The 24365-nt window shown below is 38.2% G+C and overlaps 1 protein-coding gene across 1 annotated transcript in view; it reads right to left on the reverse strand.

The window, feature by feature from the left end:
• Positions 1 to 24365, reverse strand: part of LOC131691758 (uncharacterized) — a 403765-nt gene that overhangs the window by 87398 nt on the left and 292002 nt on the right. Inside the window, exon 5 of the mRNA XM_058978386.1 lies at positions 6651 to 6816. The gene's annotated coding sequence lies outside the window, so the exon portion shown is untranslated. The remainder of the gene's footprint in view (positions 1 to 6650; positions 6817 to 24365) is intronic.

Raw genomic sequence — 24365 nt, forward strand, 5'->3', positions numbered from 1 at the left:
AGGCAGCCATCTCGGTCCATTGATTTTTCTTCTGTATTTCAACGACGTTAACTTTTGTTTAGAAGGACCACGGTTGTCTTTCGCCGACGACCTCAAGTTATACCATAGAATACGGAATACTGATGATGCAGCTTTCCTTCAACGCCAACTGGAAACCTTTGCGGAATGGTGCGAGATCAACCGAATGACCCTAAACCCCAAGAAATGTACGGTCATTACGTTCTCGAGGAAAAAAACGCCAATTCGATTCAATTACTGTCTAGCTGAATCCACAATTGACAGAGCGAATTGCGTCAAAGATCTCGGAGTTTTTCTCGATGAACAACTGACGTTTAAACAGCATATCAGCTATATGGTCGCAAAGGCATCACGCTGTTTGGGGTTCATAAAGAGAATATCTAAGCACTTTTCAGATATTTACTGCTTGAAATCTCTCTACTGCTCACTCGTTCGATCAACTCTGGAATATTGTTCAGTTGTGTGGAACCCTCATTATCTCAACGGTGTCCATCGAATTGAGACAGTACAGCGCAGATTTGTTCGGTTTGCCCTTCGTCGATTGCCTTGGAGCAACCCTCACCAGCTGCCAAGTTATGAAAGCCGGGGTTTGCTTATTGGACTCGATACATTGCAAGTGCGACGGGATCTATTCCGTGCTATGACGATTTCGGATATTTTGCAAGATCGAATTGACTGCCCCGAGCTTCTCAGTGCGATAAATATGAATGTTCGCCCTCGCGCTCTTCGCAATAATTTATTCCTCCGATTACCTCTTCGCCGGACTAACTATGGAGTAAACGGTGCCATCATTGGTTTGCAGCGGACCTTCAACAGAGTGTCATCCGAGTTCGATCTTCACATTCCACGTAGCAGATTACATGTTGACTTTTTAAATAGATTAAGAAATTATCATTAGGACCACACTGTGTCTGTTGATATTAATTAATTATAAATAAATAAATAAAGCTCTGCGCTTGCTCTGTATACGTATAAAAAACTGATATAACGCGTACATGCTTCAAGGATCATTAAAGCATGTATGCTTTACATGTGCATTTAGTGCCATTATAGAGCAAATGTAAAGCCGATATAATGCTATCGTAATTCTGTGGGTTTATTCGTTATGCAAAACTCCTCTTGAAAATTATATTCGGCATATTTTATTTCAGTCGAACATATGCAATATAGCCCAGGCAAGGCAATGTGTTCGAGACTAACTAAAGGTAATTTTCATAAAACATTATCATTGGTGCTATACAATAGTATTAGCACTGAGAACTGACATACAAGTAAAGTTTTCAAGTTGTGTAAGAAATTAAACTGTCGCTTTGAAATGGCAACAGAAAGTAGCAACTTGCCACTGGTCGGCGCTTCGATCGACCAGCAATCGCTATACGGGACTTGTATACAAACTTGGATACAATGGCGACTCTCGCATGCAAACCTGTATGCGATGGTGATTTTCAACGCATTTTCATTTAAATGTTTACACAAGTTTTTCGGGAAAGTTTGTTCAAGCTTAAATGTCTGTTCTCTGTAGTATTAGTAACGCATAATGGGCTGTCAATCTCTGCAGAGTAATAGCACAATATTTCGCCTTTTCTGGCATAATACTAGCATCATATCAGAATAAAACTTGCTTAACGGCTCTTTAAGACTGTAGATCTAAAGCAGATAGTAGGCTACGTTTTAATGCTTATTGGTTATTTGGGTATAGTATTGGGTGAATCTTAAAAGTATTTATGACATATTCTTTCGTGACGTTTACAGTGATTTGACGAATCTTCATTCGACAAATATGTTATAACTTTATCAAATGAACGCCTACATCAAAAATTATCACAGATTCAGAAAAATTTCACGAAAGATACTATATATACTAAATATATTAGAATTTGATGATTTGATTGAAATAAGTTGAAAGTTCTAATTTGTGACGCGTTGTAACGTCACGTTACATTGTCGGCCATAAAACAATCTTCTTCCAGTATATTCAGTTTATGTTGATTGAATCTTTCGTGAAATTTTGTCTACTTTCTGAATCTGTAATAAGTTTTGATGTAGTTATAACATGTTATAGTTATAACATATTTGTCGAATGAAGATTTGTAACGTCATGAAAGAATGTGTCTTATAAGAAAAATTAAGAAGATTTAGCAATGCTTTTCTAGGTTAGTGAGTCGGCCAAAACACATTTGGAATCCATATCTAGATATACATTAGAAGAAATCGTTTTTTTTTGTGAACCAGTACTGCTTATACCGACCGAACAATTCGGGTATTTGATCCGCACCATTATCCAATGTATCTACATTTAGTTTCCTTGATTGCATACGTCCATCGAGTGCAATGCTTTCCCCAAAATCAACGACATCGTGCAGGTTCTCTGCTAATCAATCTGGCTAGTTTCTCTTCTGGGCGCTACATACACGAAATCTGCCCTTTTGTATTAGCCTTCCGACGTCAGCATGCGTGTATAACCCGTCCAGCTCGTGATTCATGCTTCCGGGTTATTTTCCATTTTCTTCCTGTTAGTATTGTTACATTGGCGCTTTTGGTTAGATGTTGTTTTAGAGTAAATACGATAGCATTTGACTCACTTCAATCAGTTAATGTAGCCATTTGAATGGTTACACACTGTCCCGATATGTAACCACTGCGAGCAGTAAGCTCCTAGCCTGATTCTGGTTATCTGTTGCTCGTTGACACTCCACATCAAACAATTCCACTGGTTTTCTCGCGTGTTACTCTGTACTAACGCGTTATGTGACTGTACTAACCATCTTCTGAACATTCTGTCACGTTGCATTCAGACAATTGCTCGTTGGCCATTCTTCAAAAACATTTTTTCTTAAAGTCAGATTTATCTACTAGCTACCTAATATCGGAACATCAAAACCTCGTACAAGTTTCAGTGCGATATATACCTTTACTGATTCCATTAATCATTTGCAATTATCAATTTTAATTTTTAGTCAAACCAATAAATGAATTTTTCACCAGAGCACTCTTGTATTTTTAAGTCTGTAACAGAAACTTTGCCGCTGTTACCGCTTCTGCTCAACAACATCATCTTGTTATCGATAGATATCCCAGATTTTAACGGACTTGTGCCATCTCTTAATTTTATTGATTCGTTCCTTGTTGCGTTGCTTAAGCAGAATGAGATATGTATGCAAGAAGGGAATCACACATGTTTCTCGTACATATATCTTCATATATATTATAATCATATTGAAAATAAAAACAAAAACTCAGAACATTGGGGATGGGGGGGTCTAAAGACTTCCGGTGCGAAGCAATGATGACAGAGGTCTAGGGATCCGAAAGAACCGGCATTGGTTGTACGAGTACATGGCAGATATTTTGGTGGCAGGCAAAGCCTACTATGGTCATTCGAATCCCGCATAGTGATTGTCATATCTGATATTACATATAACTTCCAAACGTGTCAACCAATTTTTCCATCTTTTGTTGTATGAAGGTTTTGTAGTCAAGATACTTTCATATACGGTACTTGCAGTAGGGCGTAATTGTTTATAGTGGTAGTAAATTTTTGTCCATGTCGGTGAAAATCTATCTATAGGGAGTGTGGTAATTGTGAAGATGTCCGACAAAAATACATTCCTGACTTCGGAGGTTTAAGACATCACTAGTGGCATCCTGAAAACATAGCTCCCATCAGAGGATTCGAAATGAGCCAGCGATAGAGCTGTCAGAAAGTGATGCGAGGGTGTGTGGCAAGTCCGACCACTGTTCCACAACAACATAACCGGTCTGTCCGCCGCATGGCAGGTCGAGACAGGCTATCAGGCCAGGACAGGTGTGTAAGCAAGGAGCGAAAGCATGTATGAGAGTGGTCCGGTTGGTCTCACACGGAACAGGGTTGCCTATTGCTTAATTGGACTAATACCGGCTGGCAAATTAATGTTATACGGCTACCACGTTATAACCGGTAAACAAAAACTGTAGTAGGTATTATGACACAACGGGCGCACCTATCTACGATATCTCGAGAGACGAAGATTGGAATCTTGTGACCTTTGTTTTGTTTGACATAATTTGAATTTGCTACAACAAGTCAGCAACAATGAACTATTGGAGATCATTCACCCAGTTCTGAATGCCCGCTGTTTTAAAAGAGACAGAAAAGAGCACGACTACTAATCGATTACTCCGCATAGCAATCAACGTCAACATACAACGCTACACTGCAACGAGGAAATGAAGGAGCTGTTGATGGGAGCAATCTCTTCTGGTCAGATAAAGCCAAGGAGGGTATATGTCCTCCCGAAGCTATTCAAGATTTTGCGCACCCTGTAAGAGATTTTCCATTACAGCCACCTTTTGGCACAACACACTAAATTGCTCCGAACGCGCTATCTCGCCTGCAGGTCAATTCGAAGAACATGGAAGTACCGTTTCTGTTTATCCTAGTAACTATAATGAATGTATGTCTCCTTGCGAAGTAGGACACACAGATAACGTTCATTATATTTGCCAATGCGGAAAAATCTATTTTGCATAACAACTTAAAACGTGTGTTTGTGTGTGATAACGCTACACTCAAGATCCCCATATGTATATGGACGATGGGTACATCCAGGATCGGCTACAAGATCTAACACCACTTACTTGCACAGTAGCCATTAAAAGTTTAGTGTCATATTTGATGAAAATGGAATCCATCGCGAGGGTGGAAAAAGGAAACTATTTTTCGGTATTTCAAATAGTAGTACAAATGCGTAATGCGAAAACACTTTTACACAGAGCATGCTTTGCTAAAGAATTTAAGAACAAGGGTTATTTCGATTACATACATCGATCTCATCTTGCATTATCTTAATCTAAATTTTCCCTCAAACATCACAATGTACCTATGGGAGTCAGACTGCCCACATTCACGATATTAATATATAAATTCTAAATTCAAAAGGAGTGTCGTTCTTTATCTCGGAACACAATTTTCTGAGTCACAATAAGTAGTCCAACCGTCAGCAGAGCTTATTTGAACAAAATGAACAAAAATAACACAAAGTACATCCTCAATCAACAACACTCGTTGGAATTATTAAAATTAATATCACCACATCCAGATTAAGGTCAATTCTTCCTTGCGAATTAACGTCTCTACACAGGGAGAAAAAGAAGCACCCAAGACCAGAAGAAATTCCCCAGTAAAACAGGCTGCTGCTGCAGAGCTAATAAATATTCATTAAACTATATTCCAGTGCATTTTATTTTCCCTGTACACATGCGACCATTGGTGCGAACAAATCAAATCGCTAATTTCCGTTTCCTGCTGACTTTATCGTCAGAACAGCGTATGCTGGTAGCTAGGTACATCAAGTAGGCAATTGTTATAAAAAAAATGTTGATCAATGGCTCATAAAGCGTAACGATTCGTTCTCGATCCCCGGTTCGTTGGTTGGTTGGTTGGCCGGCCAGCCGGTCGACCCGGTGGTGACTGTTGAACAAGCTCTGTGACACACAGTGATTGAACCCGCCAGCTGGCCCTAGGAGAGTGTACACGTATACTACTTATACGCTACGACTACGCGAGTCAGGCAGGACCCCTTTCGGAGTGGCAAGAGTGGCGATGATGATAATAACGGATGATTGCACACCTCACCTTGCCCCGGTGGCATCACAGCGCAGACAGAACCAAACCAAAACCAGACAACTTCCCGGCACTGTTCGGGAGCTGCTGACTGGTTGGTTGGTTGTTGGTGGTTCAGCGCTCCCGGTTGCTCAACGGGTTGCGATAATAGAATTTAATGATGATAAAGGGTAATTACTGTTAGAGCACGAAATTACTATCATCACGACGAGATTTTATTAATTCTTAATAGTACGTGTTTGCTATTTTTCTCTGTGTCTTTGCCAGTGGAAAGGTCTCGTTCCGCCATTTGAACGAATTTAAATTAATTTTACAGTTTTTAATGTGCGGCTAAGACTTATGGTAGTAAATTAAAAAAAAAAAAGCATTTTAAACAGTTGAGGATAAATATGCTAAGATAAAATTGAGCCATTCGATGAGCTGGAGCTGCATATTACCAATAACGGATCGGCACCACAGTCAGGTGAAGGTAGCCAATTTGTTATGATTGCAACGGTTCCAGGATAAGATTAGTCGAGAATCACGTTTTCTCGTTTCTTTGAACTGCAGCATTTACTCAACCTTTAAACTTTTTCCAATGTTTGTTTAGCTGTGTGTACGTAGGTACTGATCTCACGGCAGAATCGCCTATTTTTAGCGATCCCTTAGAATGTTCATGTTGAGCCTCACCGGCATGCAGAGAAGTAGGTACAGCATCCTTCTCTGCGCTTCAACTGCACTCCACGAGACGAGAAAGGTAAATACTGATAATAAATTGTGTAATTTAATCGCCAGACTTTATCGGTTTTATTTTTTACTTCATCTCGGTAGAGTCGGTAGGTACGGATGGTTCTTCATGTACCTACTCGGAGAGGAAGTTGTCAGAGAATATGAAAAGTTGCTTTCCCTTATTGCGATGAAACAAATTGTCGGTCGCGGCATTCGAGTGGAAAGGAATTTGCTATTTTTAAAATACCGTTTTTTTACCCTACGCCAACCCGCGCCGAAGAATAGGATTGCAATCGAAGTTCTTTATTGCACCATAACTTACCATAAGTACTGGAGTCTGATTGAGATCGATTGCGCGCAAAACAGGTTGTTTGGTTGGATTTTATTCTAACGGAATGGCGAATGGCGTTGCAATCCTGACGATTCAGGCGGGAACATCGAGGTGAAAATTGCGCCAAAGATTCGTGGATGCAATCACAGCAGGCGATCTGTAAAATATAGAAGGGGAGAGGGAGCATTAGTGCGAGGGGTCATCGACTTTGATGGAAATGTGTTAGAATAAACGTGCTTTGGTTGCTATGATTACCATTGCAGTCAGCGAACAGTGCCGTAATGGGACTAAACTGTTGGCCAAAATATTGCATGCGCAAGTGGTGTAAAATCATTTTTGTGCTAGTTTTTAAATTCGTTTAAAAACTAACACACGGTTATCTGGAAATTTGCCAAAATTTTCGGATGGAGCCAAAAATATTAATTTTTAAATTGTGCAATTACTGATAAGGACTGAAGAGAATGTAAAATATCATAAATAATTATACGAATATCACGTTAAATGCTAATATTGCAATATTTTATTGACGGACAACAATTTATATACCTATATTCTAATAATAACAATGCTAGAGAAAACAATATGCATCGTATTTATATTTATATTTGTAACTGAGCAGAAGAAAATAACTTCAGAATACCTGTCTCAATAGTGGATGGATAAACTGAAACAAAAGAAATTTATTAAATCGTTCGAGATCTTCGACGTTCTTTCAATGAATGGCGAGAACTTATTCGACGTAAGCACGTCACATTGTCGAATGAATGGAGTTCGACTAAAGGAGCACGATTTGAACGAAACCTTCAGGGTTTTTTTAATATGTCTGTCTATGTTAATAGTGTCTCAAATTGCTCCAAAACCTTACAAAAACGGAAACTAAGAGTTGGAGTTTCAACCAAAACAATTACAAAAGAGAGCTTACGAATGATGTGTTAAACATACTTTCCGAAAATTTGCAAACAGCTAACCTGTATATTGATGAGGTGTCAGCGAAAAGAAATCAGTATCTGTACACCTAAAAGCGACGATTAAATGAAATTTGCTTGGATTAAAGATGGTAGACCATTGATTCGAAAAAAAACGGAAAGGGTTGGGTAAGAGAAGTCAGCTTTAGCACAACACTACAATTTAAATAAACAACAAACAAACACGTTTTTCTACTTCAACACAAGAAGTCTGGTAGAAAAACTTACTATATTAGAATTTTTATGTGGTGTCATGAAACCAACTATTCACGCTAAAACCATCTTAAAGTTATCTGAAGATTATTTTGGACTTAAATTAAATCCGCATAAGTTATATGAATCCCCTCCCCTACCCTAAACCTTGATTTTAGAATTTTCATGAAATGAAAAACGCAACAAATGAAGTTTACATGTCTTCAGTAAACTTTCTATAATTTGTCATTCTATAATTTCATTGAAATTAGTATGGCTGTATCTAGATTGATTAAAAACTTAAAAATCAGTAAAATTAGAACAACGTAAAAACAGTTCACTGTCGTTTATACAAAAAGAAGAGACTCACAAACTACGAAAACTCTCCCAAAGATAATTTATAATGAATGTTAACGAAAATAAAGAATTTTTCTGCATACTATAGAAAACCTATCTAACCGTAATTTTCTCATCCCAGCAGTGGTTTTAAACTTTGACATAGCTTCCTTGTGATCTACCGGGTACCGATCACGAAATAGTAGCAAAATAAATATAAATTTCATCTAGTAGTTTTCGCTAACCATTTCGATAGCACCCGCTAGTCTATGAGATACTCAGTAGGCATTGAAAACTGTCAATTTCGAGAAATTTAAGGTGAAGATATGTGGAAGCCACGTTGCTAGGCACCAACTCGCTTGTTTACATTGAGAAAACTGAAATCTGAAGTCGAAATTCAAACGCACAAATGAGAGTTTCCGAACATTTTCCTTCGGTCATCTGCATATTGGCAGAAAATTTGAAGTTTTGTTAGTAAACGATTAAAGTTTCGCGAGTGTTTTTGCAGAGGTGTGTGAATAAAGTGCTTTTGAAAAAGTGCAATGAAAACGAGAAGAAGCAAAATGAGAGTGTTTCAAAAAGAAACCCCAAGTGAAGAGGGGTGATATTTTCGCACAAAATAGGAGCTACAGATGGCATTCCGCCAAAAACTCGGTTTGATTGTATAGGAAAATGTTCTAGCTTCCTTAAGTAGCAGTTTCGTGGCACACCAGCAAGGTTAGTGTGTTGAAAAACGTATTTTTATATTTGCTCATGTCAGATACATGGTTAGGCAGGGGAGAGGGGTGTATGCGGCGTAGCAGCTATGTTGTGGCTCTCATGTATAATGTCCTTAAACACTGGAAACCAGTAGTGTATCTCCATGCGGATGCAATTTTCAAGACTCTTGTTTTGAGAATTATAGTGAGAAGAAATTTTTGTTTGTGGAATTGTTTTCGTAGTTCGACTATCTAACTTTACAATTCTTTTGGACGTTTTTGAGGGATTAATTAAAATCGATTGAAAACAATCTGTACTGATGGAAAAAGACGAACAGACGCATTATTTCGATTGGTTAATTCTAATATGAATGCCTCGCCTGGACTAGCTTGCTGAAGTGGACTACGGGTTGTCCGCTCATGCGGCTGCAACTAAATACTTAATTGCTAGATCCAAGCCACACACTTACTGGCTGTGTGCAATCGGTAGCAGAGCCGTCTTAAGACAACTCGGGGACCCTGGACACTATTGAACTGAGGAACCCCTATCGTTGAACACATTTGAGACAGATTAGGTATCATTCGATAGAGAAGAATTATTTCAGCGTGCCATATTTTAACGAAAGATTTCTAAAATGAATTTAAATGAGAATATAATAAAACATATGAAAGCTAGAAATAACTGCGTGAAATTTTAGCCATTGCACTCGCATAATGTAAATTGCATTTGACAGACTTTCAATGTAACTAGTCCAAAACTACTTAGCTCGGTTCACTTTAAAAAATAATATTCCATACTTAACTATTCTACAACTTCACAAATCGAAAGAAGAATTTTTTATGCTTTTTTTTGGTAAAGGTTGTTAAAAATTGTTTTCAAAGTGAAATATCAAAATTACGCGAATCTATAAATATTAGCGGTGCAATTCGTTTCAATGTCAATCGTTTATGAAGGACAGAATAGAAAAGTTTGAACATTTAATTAGTTTTATGCTGGAATCAAATAGAAGACATTTCTCTTTAGAGGGTTAATTGAATATTTAGTGCAGTGGCCCATAATTTACGTTAGCGATTGTCGTTTGTTTGTAAATTGAAGTTGTGAATTGAACATGCGTGAACATGATTCTGTTATTAAATGCGTTTTATTTTAATTTTTTTAATCACCGAATATTACTAACAATATTTAGAGAGATTTCGTTATTTCAACTCTACGATAAATGTATTGGGTTGGAAGCCACCGATTGATAATACATATTATGGACAGTTATGATACCGTCAAATATTATAGATCAAAGAAAATATTAATAACAATAATAACGACCATCAAACGTTAATACAACGTATTGTTAGCAATAGCGGAACTTGAAATTAGATTTATAAATGCAAACGCGGCTAATTTTCAGTACCTGTTTACCTCTGATCTTCGATAGTAGGCAGATTAAAGTCGTATTAGGACTGATATCCGATCAACATTTCGTTTTTACGGTAGTGTTTTCACGCCTAGATCTGTTCGTACCCTCTCATTCTGCTACTATCAACAGAATACTTAGAGCATCCAGTCATCATCGGTGTAAGGGCCAAATATCATCAATAGACTTAGACTCGCGTGGAACCATGAGATAGAAAACTTGTGAGAATTATATTATCTCACCGTTTGACGACCGACACGCTCAGGATTCGATTCGACGTCCGACAAAATCGCCGATTAAGTCTAACATCAAACGAATATGATTAACGAAAGAAGTTCGTTGGACGAGTCTGATACTGATCGTGGAAGGAAAGAACCATCTAAGAATTGGTAAACAAAGCCTCATGGAAAGGCTAAAACAGCTTCCACTTTAAACGCAACCACCGATTTCGGTTGTTGCATTCGACTAGAAACCAATTTGCAAGGGGTTTCCAACGAGCCAAAGTAGTGACACTTAATCAAGAATTACTTCGATTTTTCGAAATAATTCGGTAATCCGTCGATTACTTTGGTAATCAATAATAAGCAGGGTAATTGTCTGTATTATTAAAATAATTCACGTAATCAACCGTAAATACAATGTAATCAGTTAATCATAAAGTAATCGTAAAGTAATTCATTACTACAAGACTCATTATATGTTGATTTTCACAGTTTTGCTCTCATTTTTTGTATACTGCAAATTGAATGTCTTAGGCCCTAAGATATTGACTGAATTTAATTAAGAATTAAGGAGGCAATCAAAAACATTTGAATACATCTTAGCATTTTAACAAGAAAGATTCTTTGATTTAACAATTAAAACTAGGAGAAACACTTTTCGGCACTTGGTAGGTGCGCAAAATATTCTTTGGAAAAACATTCAGATCAATTCTTTGGAAAAACACAAGCGCGACATTTGGGGGATTAAGTAGTAGAGAGCATATTAGGAACAGCAAAAAGAGATGGCGGAAAACGATGACAGAAACAAGACGAATACAAACTTGCACCATTTTGGCACGCGGCTGGTCTTTTTTAAAGATCCGACTTCCAGTCCGTTATTTACATTCGGTTTTCAAGAGTGCTGCGATATTTTCTGCTAGTCTTGTAGTAGAGATCAGAGAATGATAGAGAAAAGTGAAGAAATAGCTTATGTTTGGATATTTATCGCCAGCACATCCAGAACCCAAAAGAAATAACTTATCTGAGATATGGCGCCACAGTACTCGTCTCATGACCAGACAACATGTGTTCGATGTCGTGATAATCATTCGCCACAAGCTCAAAAATCATTCTCTACAAGTCCAATATGCTGGGAATGTGCATCCAACGTATGATTTGGCATGAGCATAACTCGAATTCAATTACAACCCGTATCTATCCCCTTAAAACATGCTTTCGTGGATACTTGTGGGATTATAGAATGTTGCCACCTTCCTAAGTATCTACTGTTCCACGTGATTTGCCTTCTTTCGAGTGTCCCTTGACGAGAAAAATACATGTAAAATTCGTTGAAGTGAATTGATCTTTCATAAAAATCACTTTCTAATGCACTCACCTTAGCTAGAGTTTGCGCTTTCTCATTATCCGGAATGGAGCAATTGGAAGGGACTCAAACTAAGGTATTAATCTGGTAGGGTTTCTCAAAAAAAAACACTTAAGAGTTTCCGTGCTTTCCCCAGAAAATTCTAGGAGTGCTTTCCACGCTTCATCGAACGGAGGGACTTCATACAACTTATACTATCCGTAACGAAGAAATAATGGTCTACAGGCAGGGTGTAAACGATCCCAAGCATATCCCAAATTACGGCTAATTTTGGGACGTAAACTGAAGCAGTTTGTGGAAAGCGGTGAATTTTGATTGAATGTGCCGAAGCCAGGAGACTCGTCGAGTTTTCATGAGTCAGAGCAAACCACTATATTCTAGTTACTGAATTGAAAAAAATTGGAAAATTTATCCTATGTTACCACTTCTAATTCTGATTTCTAATGTGGTTTTCGAGTCGAACCAGATGACGAGATATTTTACTGCGGTGACTTGAGCGATAGTTTGACCTATTAAAAGAAGCTGTACTTGTGCTGTATCACGCTTCCTTGAAAATACTGCTAGCTTTGTTTTCTGCATGGAAACCTTAAACCCGGTTGAAAGTTGAAGCAGACAAACTATCCAAAGTACTTTGCAGATCGATGGCTTTGAATTCTATTACGGAGACCACTCCAACATCTGCAAGTTGCGTTAGCGTGTTAATATTTACAAGATATTCATAGATGTCGTTTACAAGCAAATTGTACAAAAGGAAGCTAAGAGATGAACCCTGAGGAAGAAGCATACCGCTTGCCTTTTATAATTTTATAAAAAAATTAAGATTGTGTGGAATCATAAAAAAACAAGCACTACTATTTATCCTATTTATCCGAATAGTCGCACAGTGGCACGACGAGTGACAAAACCCCGAAAATCAATGTCTTGTAATTCTTTCGAAAATATTTATTTTATTTTTTTCTTGATTCGAAAAAAAGAATCTCAAAATTTTGCGATAATCGGATGAAAAATGAATTTTTCACATGTCGTTGAAGCAAGTGATGTCGATGATTTCTATTCAATTCGTTTCCATATAATTGTTCGCACCTTCGAACTTCAAATGGCGATATCTCAAGAGTTACACGGCCGATTGGAGTAGTTTAAAGTTTTTTGAAAAGAAGAATGAGTATACTAAACTATAGATATGGGTTTTTTGTACAGAAATAAATAACCTTTGTTCTGCATTAAGAAAAATCAATAGAAAAATTCAATGGCGTTTCAGTAATTTATCTTTACACCTCTTCCAATTTTTGAGATGGTCTCCCATGGGTCACTTATCATGAATCTGACTCCAAATTTAGTGTAGTTTCAAGATATATAGAACTGATCTTGCGCATTTTTGCGCCGAAGTTGTCATATCTATGTTTTTGAAAATACCCATATGGAGACGCCCTGTAGCTCATGAATCTTCTTACAAATTGGTTGCCTACTCGACACATCTTTGTATGAGGAGGTGCCACTGTGAGTCGTTTTGAATTTTTTGTCAGTTCACATGGTTTGGGATTTTTGTAGTGAGAATAATCCAGCGGAGCTAGAAAGTATTAAAGGTGTTTATTTTTTATTATATGGGTCATTCCACGCGAAGTGATCAAAAAAAGATGCAAACTTGAAATCGACCTTCACGGATTTGAACAAAATTTGGAGGAATTGTTCATCTAGGACCAATATATAAAAACCCAAATTTTCGTGTCAATTGAACCACCCCTCGGGTCATGGGAGCACCCCCCGTTTTGGCAAATTGCCAAAACCCTTGATTTTCTTTTGATCATATCTCCGGTTCTATTTACTCTAGAATCAAACTACAAGATGGCTTTTGAAGAAAATTGTTCAAGGAGTCTATAAAAAATATTATTTTTTGCCGACAGTGTTGCCAACTATGCAATTTTTTCAGTTAAATATTAAAAGTTAATTTTTCTCAAAATACGTATATTTTAATTTTGAAAATTTTAATGCCATCGCGTTCCTCAGACATTTTTACATAAAAAACACTTATCGTCCCAATATAATATGAGCGCATCCTGAGATATACCGTTTTGAAGGGAAAAACTCCGATTTTCTCATATAAAAATCCATTTTTATTGACCAAAATTGCGAAAATCTTCAAACTGTCATAAAAATCGACCCTGATCTGCTAGAAGCAAACCAAATACGTAGTTTTTCATCATTTCTCGTCCACTTCATGAAAAATTATGTTTGAACTTAGAATACTCAAGTTGGTTTTTTAGTGTTGTGCGCTTGCGATTTTATATGGGAAATTGCGGTTTTTTCTCTTCAAAACGGTGTATCTCAGGATGCGCTCATATTATATTGGGATGATAAGTGTTTTTTATGTAAAAATGTCTGAGGAACGCGATGGCATTAAAATTTTCAAAATTAAAGTATACGTATTTTGAGAAAAATTAACTTTTAATATTTAACTGAAAAAATTGCATAGTTGGCAACACTGTCGGCAAAAAATAATATTTTTTATAGACTCCTTGAACAATTTTCTTCAAAAGCCATCTTGTAGTTTGATTCTAGAGTAAATAGAACCGGAGATATGATCAAAAGAAAATCAAGGGTTTTGGTAATTTGCCAAAACGGGGGGTACTCTCATGACCCGAGGGGTGGTTCAATTGTCACAAAAATTTGGGTTTTTATATATTGGCCCTAGATGAACAATTCCTCTAAATTTTATTCAAATCCGTGGAGGTCGATTACACGTGCCTTGATCACTTCGCATGGAATGACCCATATTTATTATTTTGTTAGATAATAGCGATCAATTTGCTAAGTTTCCGCTTAAAATAATTGAATAATCTAAAGTAATTCCAACAAGAACCCGCTTTGTTTCCAAATAATCCAGAGTAATCGAGAAATTTTACAGTAATCGAGTAATTAATTAGTAATCGGTTTTTCGAAGAAGTAATCTTTATAACCATGAAGTAATCTATGTAATTTTTTCGGGAGTGACATGTAATCAATGCTGTTGGAAACCTCTTGAATTCAAATCGAAATCCTGGCGATTTGTGTCGAGTTCGTTGCATGAGGTTGGCTGAGAGGCATTTGACATTGAAAGATTTCATATGGAACTGTAGTATTCAGACCGTATCTCCCCAGCCATAAATCCGATTCATACGATCTTTACCAGTAATCCTTGAGTATATGAAACCTTCCGTTTGAGACTATGAAAATCGAATTACCTTGTTCCGAGGATCCAATGACCGACTTTAATTCTGGAATATTCCAAAACATGGGACTTACGGAATTGTCGGGGAGGGCACTGTCTTCTAAGATACTTTGATTGGCCATCAATGATCAAGGCTAAATGTAGATCTTGCTATCGAAGGTACCATCAGCACTTACCGCGAGGAGGGCCGGGAATCCAGTATCACTTTCTGCAGCTCTGGAGGTACAAAATGTCGATCTTCGACAAGAACGTGTTAGTTGAAGCACCTAGATTAGGACATCTTCTCGATCCTAGGTACGGACCAGTTGGCGGTAGCACTAATGATGGCGGGTAATGCGACTATACCGAGGAATGGAAAACCGATAAAACTGGTGGAATATGACGATCTCCGACCTAAATGTAAGTAGCCTCCAAACCTGGACAGAGGGCTCACAGTAATACCGAAAAAGAGGAACGAAACTACAAGAACCGCTCTCATCGAACTAATCAAGAAAAGCAAAAAATCCTGCCTTGAGGAGCTTTGCCATAGATCCAACGCGACTGCTCGAAGAGACGCCTACAGTGTTGCCATGACATGGGTAAATGGTCCAGCTGAACCAGATGAAAGATGCCCAGAGAAGATGAAGGTTATAAACGAAGAGCTGTTCCCGCAGTATGAGCCAACGGATCGGTCACTTCCACCGTACAAAGAGTAAAATGATTTTGAAGAAGAAACCCGATGGAATGCTAATTGAGGTGACGAAAACCAGTGACAGTGAAAAAGTCCCAAACCTCGTATTGATAACATCGATATAAAGGAACCCGGATATTTTTTAGGACTAGGTTGCAGAAATACATCGATGACGGTAGCATCCCCGATAACTGAAAGCGACAGAAGCCGGCAAATATGTGTAGATATAGGTAAATATGTGCGTTGGATTTTTGTTGGAAAATTGTTCGAGAGAATAACCATGGTTTACCAAGTACAAGGAGAGTGTGGACGGACTGTCCGGAAAGGCAGGTCTACAATGATGGTCACCTTAGACTTGAAGAATGCTTTCAACAGCTGGGAAGCAATGACCCATTCGCTGAGAAATTACGTGGAACGCCATTTTGCATTTTATGTCGACAACCGAATGAGAATTAGATTTTTAATAGCAATATAAACATCGCTGTGTCAGACTATTTCAATCAAATCCTTTTTCGAAATCACAGTATCTATCTTCACTTCAAACACATGTTGCTCTTGCAATTTTAATCCGATTTGAGCATAACTAGTTTTATTTTTAAGCGCATTTAAAGAACCTTGTTGATCATTTCAACATATTCCCAAATTTGATTCAAACTATGTAATATTATTACAAATATACAATAAGTGGGTTGATAGCAAATTCTTGTTTCACAAATGTATTCTGTTCTTTTATTTAGTTTTAGTTATATTTAAAAAAAGATGCATCATAGAAATGCTCATAAGTTCGATAACACTGTATGGGAAAATTTATCTTATCTTTTGTAACATTTTACATTAAAAATGAGTTAATTAAAAATTACCTTAATATGCAATTTTCATCCAGGTTTTGTCCGACTTTTGTTAGAAGACTCGCCACAGTGCGTCGTCGGAGCGCCTGCCAACTGGATGCGCAGGGCCGACCTCGACAGACGAGTAGATCGCAACAAACCTGGTCGCTAATAGCTTACACAACGGGCATCGATATGAGGAGAAATTCCGCCGCCGTGAAAATCTCTGTCGGAATTGGGTTGATTCACCCCCGGTACTAAACTATCCGAGTAGATCGTGATAACGCAAAATGGCTTGCGGAAACAATAGCTAAATGGCTCATGGAAACAGGAGATACATGGCTCATCAAGATGGGATTTAAGTGGCAACAGGCACTACAGTTTTTAGTTTTTCTGATGAGGCTACCTACAGCGGAGCCATTACCACTTTCTCGATGAGCTCTCAACTTGTTCGCGAACTCCTCGGTCTAGTCCCCGACGATGGACATAGCTTTCCCCAGCGAGAGACGTTCTCCCGAAACCGAGCCAACAAGCCAGGTTCCGAGGTCGGTCAGGTGATTCCGATGGAGAAAGGCATTCGGTTCGCTGGTGCCCCGATGACCCACAACTAGTGGTGCCCCGATATCTCATCGCGATCTACACAGACAGTCGGTGAATCTTGCTTAAGCCGACGGAGAGTTCTCCGGCTGAAGAAGTTTTCCAGACACCGATTCTTTTATCCGGTGCTCTGTCACGGTCTACTCGACCAATCCCCAGCGGTAGATCTAGCCTACTCTAGCAGAGCCCTCCCGAAACCGTTACTCGATGTCCATCACGCCGTTGCCGCTGTAAGGCAGTCATGATCTGCATCACCACTTTGTTGACTGCGCTCCACGTGAGTACGTCGCTTATTATTTTGTGGACAACATTATCCGGGTTGATGTCCGGCCCTACCGTATCAAGCATCTCCCTGTGTATCATTTCGCACCTCTGACATTCGAAGAACTCCTCGATGTTCTAACACTACGGGCACAACAGTGATGTTGCATGCCCGATCCGATGAAGATACTTTCTGATGCAGCCGTGGCCCGACAGGAGCTTTGTCAGATGGAAGTTTACCTCTCCGTGCTTTCTATTGACGCACGTCGACGTTCTATTGAACTACGTCAACATGTTTAGGATGAGCCAGTAGGTCAACCTTTTCTCCGTATTGTCTCATTCTTGCTGCCCCCTCGCCATAAAATCGATTCTGACTATCTTACACGCGTTTCCGGTGTTTCTCCGATTGTAACACTCGATATCCTCCGCCAGGGTGATGACGATGGGAATCCTGCACAGCTTTTTGCGGTTTCGCTTGGTTTTCAGAGCAGTACCACAGGCTGGAACCTTATGTCACAGTATCGATGACGAAATACTAGCTAGACCTTTTGCAGGCGTAGTCGATGTGGTTGTTGTAGCTCAACCGGTCGTCGATTAGTTTTCCGAGTTTTCTGAATGTATCCGGCAGAAATATGAGCCTGTACGAGGCGAGATCGCCGGTAACTTTCCTGGATTTAGCAGCATCACCAGCTCTGTACCTTTCACATTTCTCGACCAGTGCTGGATGCAGTCTACTGCATGGCTCCAGCTTTCGCGGCATTGTGACGTCATAAGCCATCACAATCCTTCTTGCTAGCTCAGACGCATCAACGTTCTCGGTATCGCTGTACGGCCGAAGGTCTTCCACTTTTGCTCATCGGTCGTCCTTCTCCGCGCAGCAGCAGCATTCCTTTGCCGATACGGTAGCGAATCGTCTGGTGGTTGTTATGGGTATACTTCTCTCAGACTCTCCAAACCATGTTCGCCGTCTAACTTCAGTAGAATGTCCTGTAGGATACATCCTCTTGTGTTGGTTACTCTACTGCCCACTTCACAACCCAGGCATTGAAGTCACCCCCAACGACTACCGGCTTTCGGTCGATCAACTGCTCGGTTAACTGTTCCAAAATTGGGCTGAACTGCACAACTATCCCCTATGCAGATGCCACTGATTTTGAGGATCATGAAACCTTTTTCTGAAGTTAACTCGGACCTTCGCTAGATCCATTGCATTGCTCGACCATTCATCCATTTAATTCCCGACATTCCTCTTGCTTTCCGTCATTCTCTCCATCCGATACGTTATATAGATTCTCTGCGTACTTGAGACATTTTGCCACGAACTGAGTGAATATTACCCAGCGGTAAGTTACCGCAAACATTTCTGTGAGCCGTTTAACTCCCGTTTTCTGCAAACTATTCAGCTTTCATCTCAGTGATCTATTTAGCCATTTAGCTCCAGTTCCCATGAGCCATTTAGTTCCTAACTTTGTCGCTAACTAGTCGGATAGTCACCGACGTTAAACTCACCTTAATCCGACTGAGAGTTCCCCGGTTGCGGAATTTCTCCCCAAACTGATACCCGTTTCCTTGAGCCGTGAACCAATTAGCTCCTAGTTTTGTCACGAAACAAGTGAGTCATTTAACTCTTCGCTTCGTCGCGAACTACTTGATGCAGTCCTAGGCGGTAGACTTGGCCTCCACAATGAGCCAACCGGTAGGTGCAGAGGTCTGTCGCCAATTTTCACTACAAGAAAATATTCTCAGAAGATAACTTTTGCTAAAGAAACTTAGAGAATTCCATTCAAAATATTAGGCACATTTTTGTTCAACTTACTCAATTTTTCAAACTTCAATGAAATATTTCAGGGGGGTTAGTGTGTCCCCACTAGTTTTGATTTTACCAAAAAGGACCATTTTAAAGTTCAGATAAAGTTCTTAGCATGTTTTCAACCTGCTAAAGCTTTGATAGAGCTTAGGAGTTGCTTAAACTATTATTGGACTTTGCACTGTTCGGGAAATCATTTGAAACGAAACGATTAACCAGATCTCTTTTTTATACGACTGACTTTTGACTGGTTGCACGTTGAATTTTTGGTGCAATCTTTATTCACGTAACTACAGGCCATATTCGATTATCCGTAGGGTGCAGAAAAGTTTCACTTCGGATAATCGAATCCTCCGGATAATCGAATCAAAACAAATGTTTTTTTTTCTTCATGAAATATATTTTTTATATTTTGAAAAACAGTATCAAAGGTACATGCATCAATGTTTGACTTAGGTAACTTTTTTTAGTCAAACCGTTTTAATAAGTAAAACGAATATCGATCACTTTATATTCTATAAAGTGATAATAAGACTTAATTTATTTTAAAGTATTGTGCTCGATTAATTTGGATACTTATGTTTGGCCTAATAATCAAGACGCATAAAACTAAATTCTCTACGCAAAACTTCAGTCAACTAAATTCAGACAGAAATAACAACTAATTAAGGATTACACGCCACTGGTTTGTATACAGCAACAAAATTTTGGATATCCTCTAAGAGAAGCAAAACGCTAGTTTCCACTGAGAAGCCCAAAACATTTTTCAAAACCATCCAACACAGGTCCAATAATGAACGCCTGCTGAACGGTCTGCTGGACGACGCCCATCGTTGGTCCAAAGAAGCAGGGCCGTCAAGAGCCGCGTCGGGCCCTAAGGCTTGTATTACTGCCCTTTTAAACATAAGCCCTCTAATTCAGTATGAGTTAGTACCTCTTCAGCCATGAGAAACTCGTGAGCTTATATTAGTCTCCGGTTGACTCATATTGCCACATCCACAGATAGCGTGCCAGACAGGTGAATTTCGACAGCTTCCTATTCCTATTAGCTACGAGTTTTTCAATTTGCGGGTGCTCAGAAATCAGAAATCAGTAGCCTCTTATGGAACGTGTTAATCGGAGATTTGTGCCTTACTATGAATCGTCTTTTCATGATTTTCCTGATGACTCTTCTCACAGATCAGTGATCAAACGCGTATACCACATTGAGACGAGTTTTTCGACTGTGGATTGAACCCCATTTCTATAGGCAGTAAATCGTCAAGTTAACCCATTCATGTCCATGTTGTTTGTGGACAACAACGTTTTTAAACAGCTATAACTTTTGATTGTGATTATTGCCTTTAATTTGAGTATTAACAGTTACAAGAATCAGCTCTAGAACTGAAGTTATTGCAATTAGTCTGATTGGATTCCAATGGAGCAGTGCTGCCAGGGACAGTTTACGTTGACGACGGAAAATGATTTTTTCATATATCTTCGTTATGGTGCAATATTATTGAAAACTGATAAAACTATAACTTTAGACTGTCGTTGGCTACGTTTTCCACGTAATTGGACTATTGTAATTATTCTAGGAGAATTGTATTGAGCATTAGAAGGTAAAAATTGACCAGCTTCTAGCACTTCCATGGAAGCACCTATTTTTATGAAAATAGGCTTTTCGTGTTTCTTGGCCCAACCGTTTTCAAGGAAAAATAGTTTTGAAACCCTACATGCACTAGAAAAAAGGCGGGCATGAAAGGGTTAAACAGTCGGCACGTCAAACGAAAGAAGAGCGCACAGTGGGACCAATCTAAAAAAGGTGGGACAAAACCTATTTGAGGCCTTAGATGTCATTTTAGAGTCAACATTTCTTCGTAGGATTTGTTCACAATATTATTCTGCAACTTTTTAAATAGAATATTTTGTTGTTGGACTAAAGTAGAGTACCCGAGCAAAAAATTTTTTTCGAAAAATTGTTTTAGAGGGTCGATGTCTTCGACAAAGTTGTAGAATATAATATTTTGAATAACTTCTTCTAAAATACCACAGACATCAGACCTCATATTTGAGACAAAATTGTTGTTTGTTGGAAATATGACCAAAAAATCAGTTTTTTGACTTTTCCATGCTATAAACCTTAATTGATTAATTTAATATGTTCTACAAACTTACAGGTAATATTAAAGTACAACTTTTTGTTGAAGGAACTAATAACCTAAAATCAATATTTTGGCTTCTATAACTATTTTTCATATAAATTTACTCTATTTTCATCAAAGATTTCTGTTTTTAGGTGCACTTTTGTGCAGCCAAACTTCGGCTATTTCGATACTCTATTATTCGTAGAATAAAATTAATACTACATAGAAACAGGATATAGTTGGACGCGTTGTTTGGTGACCATTCATGTACGACGGTTTATAACATAAAATGTGCTTATATTATTTTTAATTTATATTCATTATTAGCTATTAACAAAGTCTTATATTTTGCACGTACTTACAAGCATGTAGAACATATTGAGTTGATCAATTACGATTACAATATGGAAAAGTGAAAAAAACAATATAAATTTTGAATTTAAACTGCCAAAGATTGAGGACTTCAGCAAAGTTGTATAATATTCAATTGCGAACATTTTTGTTAAAAATACCTTATACATACCGTAGATTTATTTTTTGATCTGAAATCGTTGTTCTTTGGCAGTTTAAATTCAAAATTTATATTGTTTTTTTCACTTTTCCATATTGTAATCGTAATTGATCAACTCAATATGTTCTACATGCTTGTAAGTACGTGCAAAATATAAGACTTTGTTAATAGCTAATAATGAATATAAATTAAAAATAATATAAGCACATTTTATGTTATAAACCGTCGTACATGAATAGTCACCAAACAACGCGTCCAACTATATCCTGTTTCTATGTAGTATTAATTTTATTCTACGAATAATAGAGTATCGAAATAGCCGAAGTTTGGCTGCACAAAAGTGCACCTAAAAACAGAAATCTTTGATGAAAATAGAGTAAATTTATATGAAAAATAGTTTTAGAAGCCAAAATATTAATTTTAGGTTATTAGTTCCTTCAACAAAAAGTTGTAGTTTAATATTACCTGCAAGTTTGTAGAACATATTAAATTAATCAATTAAGGTTTATAGCATGGAAAAGTCGAAAAACTGATTTTTTGGTCATATTTCCAAAAAAACAACAATTTTGCCTCAAATATGAGGTCTGATGTCTGTGGTATCTTAGAAGAAGTTATTCAAATTATAATATTCTACAACTTTGTCGAAGACATCGACCCTCTAAAACAATTCTTTGAAAATTTTTTTTTTGCTCGGGTGCTCTACTTTAGTCCAACAACAAAATATTCTATTTAAAAAGTTGCAGAATAATATTGTGAACATATCCTACGAAGAAATGTTGGCTCTAAAATGACATCTAAGGCCTCAAATAGGTTTTGTCCCACCTTTTTTGGATTGGTCCCACTGTGGAGCGGAAGGGTGAGTGTGTTATCGAAAGTTTATTTTTTTCTTTTACTGTATCGATAGATAAAGAAGGAAAAGTTATTCTTAAACGGCTCTAAAGGCTTTAACATTGCTGACAGTCATTAAGGTGCTTCTGAGCTAGCTCTATTCTGGCACACTAAGTGTGCTTTAATGATCTCTATAGAACTATGAAGCCGTAAAGCATATGTTTTGTAAGCAAATATAGAACATATTTAAAGCCATTAAATAATGCTTCGTGGTTACTTGGGCGAGGCCCAAACTCACCGTTTTTTCTTTACACAATACAATACACTTTTAGAAGAAAATTCCTAAAACGTGCTATAAAAATACAAAAATAATCCCATTTAATCACCGGTTAGTTTAGGTCGGTCTACCTTCTCATCACGCCCAGAGTAGAAACTAAAAATCGTTCCGCTATAGATACACGGCAAACACGACAGCAGACGAATTGTGTTGCTGTTGATTTTTGGAAATGTCCTGTAGGACCAGCTACTCGGAAAGTGATACAATTACTAAATGTGCAGATTGTGCTCAGTCCGGGAGAAGTTAACGCCCTGCAAATGCACCATATCAAACATCAAGGGGCACAGTCGCATGTTTCGCGGAACAATGTGCAGCACACCAACGAAAGCTGCCACCTTAACAACATCATCCCCGTATATATATAAGCAAGGACTCTAGAGAGATGTGCTTACACGAATTATCTCCACATGCCCCGGACATCGTGATTAACAAATTTATGTCAAGATACGAAGAAGTGGCTTCCATAGGAGCTGTAACTTCGCATTTTCCCGGGTGTCCCTAATGTTGTTCTTGTGGTGAGAATGCTCCCATAAAATCCAACTTTTTCATACGTAACCATTTTATGCGGATCAACCGAAAATGGGACGTTCCACCAGACAATACTGGTTAGGCAACCATGGTGGATTCCTATGCGCGAATTCTACAAAAAGATACTGCACCATGGAAAAATTTATGTAAAAGCAGCTAAGAACAACCCACCTACTATAACCGTAAACAGCACACCGTTATCTTATGCCAAACCACGAACGGCTACAAAACCAATATCTATGGATCTGGCACGAACAAATATTCACTCAAAAACAACTACGACCAGTGTCTCCAAGTCAACAACCGGCACCACCAGCAAAGAAGCGAGCGTAGAACAGGACGGATGCGTTTGTCCTTGCGCTCGCATTTTTGTTTGACGCTCTATTGCTTTCTTTGAAAATACTTTGAATTGGCTTCTCAATATTTTGTAGTGTATGCCGTCGATTCAAGCAATAAAACTCGTATTTTAAACTTGTACACAAAGTAGGCAACTCCCTTAAGAACGTTTGTTTTAAGAAATGTCAACTATCAAATAAAGTTTGCATTTTTTCATACTTTTATCATATAACAATTTAATAAAGCAAATGATTACAAAGAAATTACAATTGCTATTTTCATTGCTCTTCTGCGAATACCGGTCGTGTTCACCCATCCCGAGCCCCAGGGCAATTGCCCTGGCTGCCTCCCCCTCTCATCGGGCCTGCAAAGAAGGACCAGCATTGGGCGATTTGTAAACATGGAATTCTTAGGAGGATGAATTTTGCACATATTACAAGTAACAAAAACGCATAACTTTTTATGCGCACGACACTAAGGAGCGTGCGT

Source organism: Topomyia yanbarensis, chromosome 3 (assembly GCF_030247195.1).
Source record: "Topomyia yanbarensis strain Yona2022 chromosome 3, ASM3024719v1, whole genome shotgun sequence".
Classification (NCBI taxonomy): domain Eukaryota; kingdom Metazoa; phylum Arthropoda; class Insecta; order Diptera; family Culicidae; genus Topomyia; species Topomyia yanbarensis.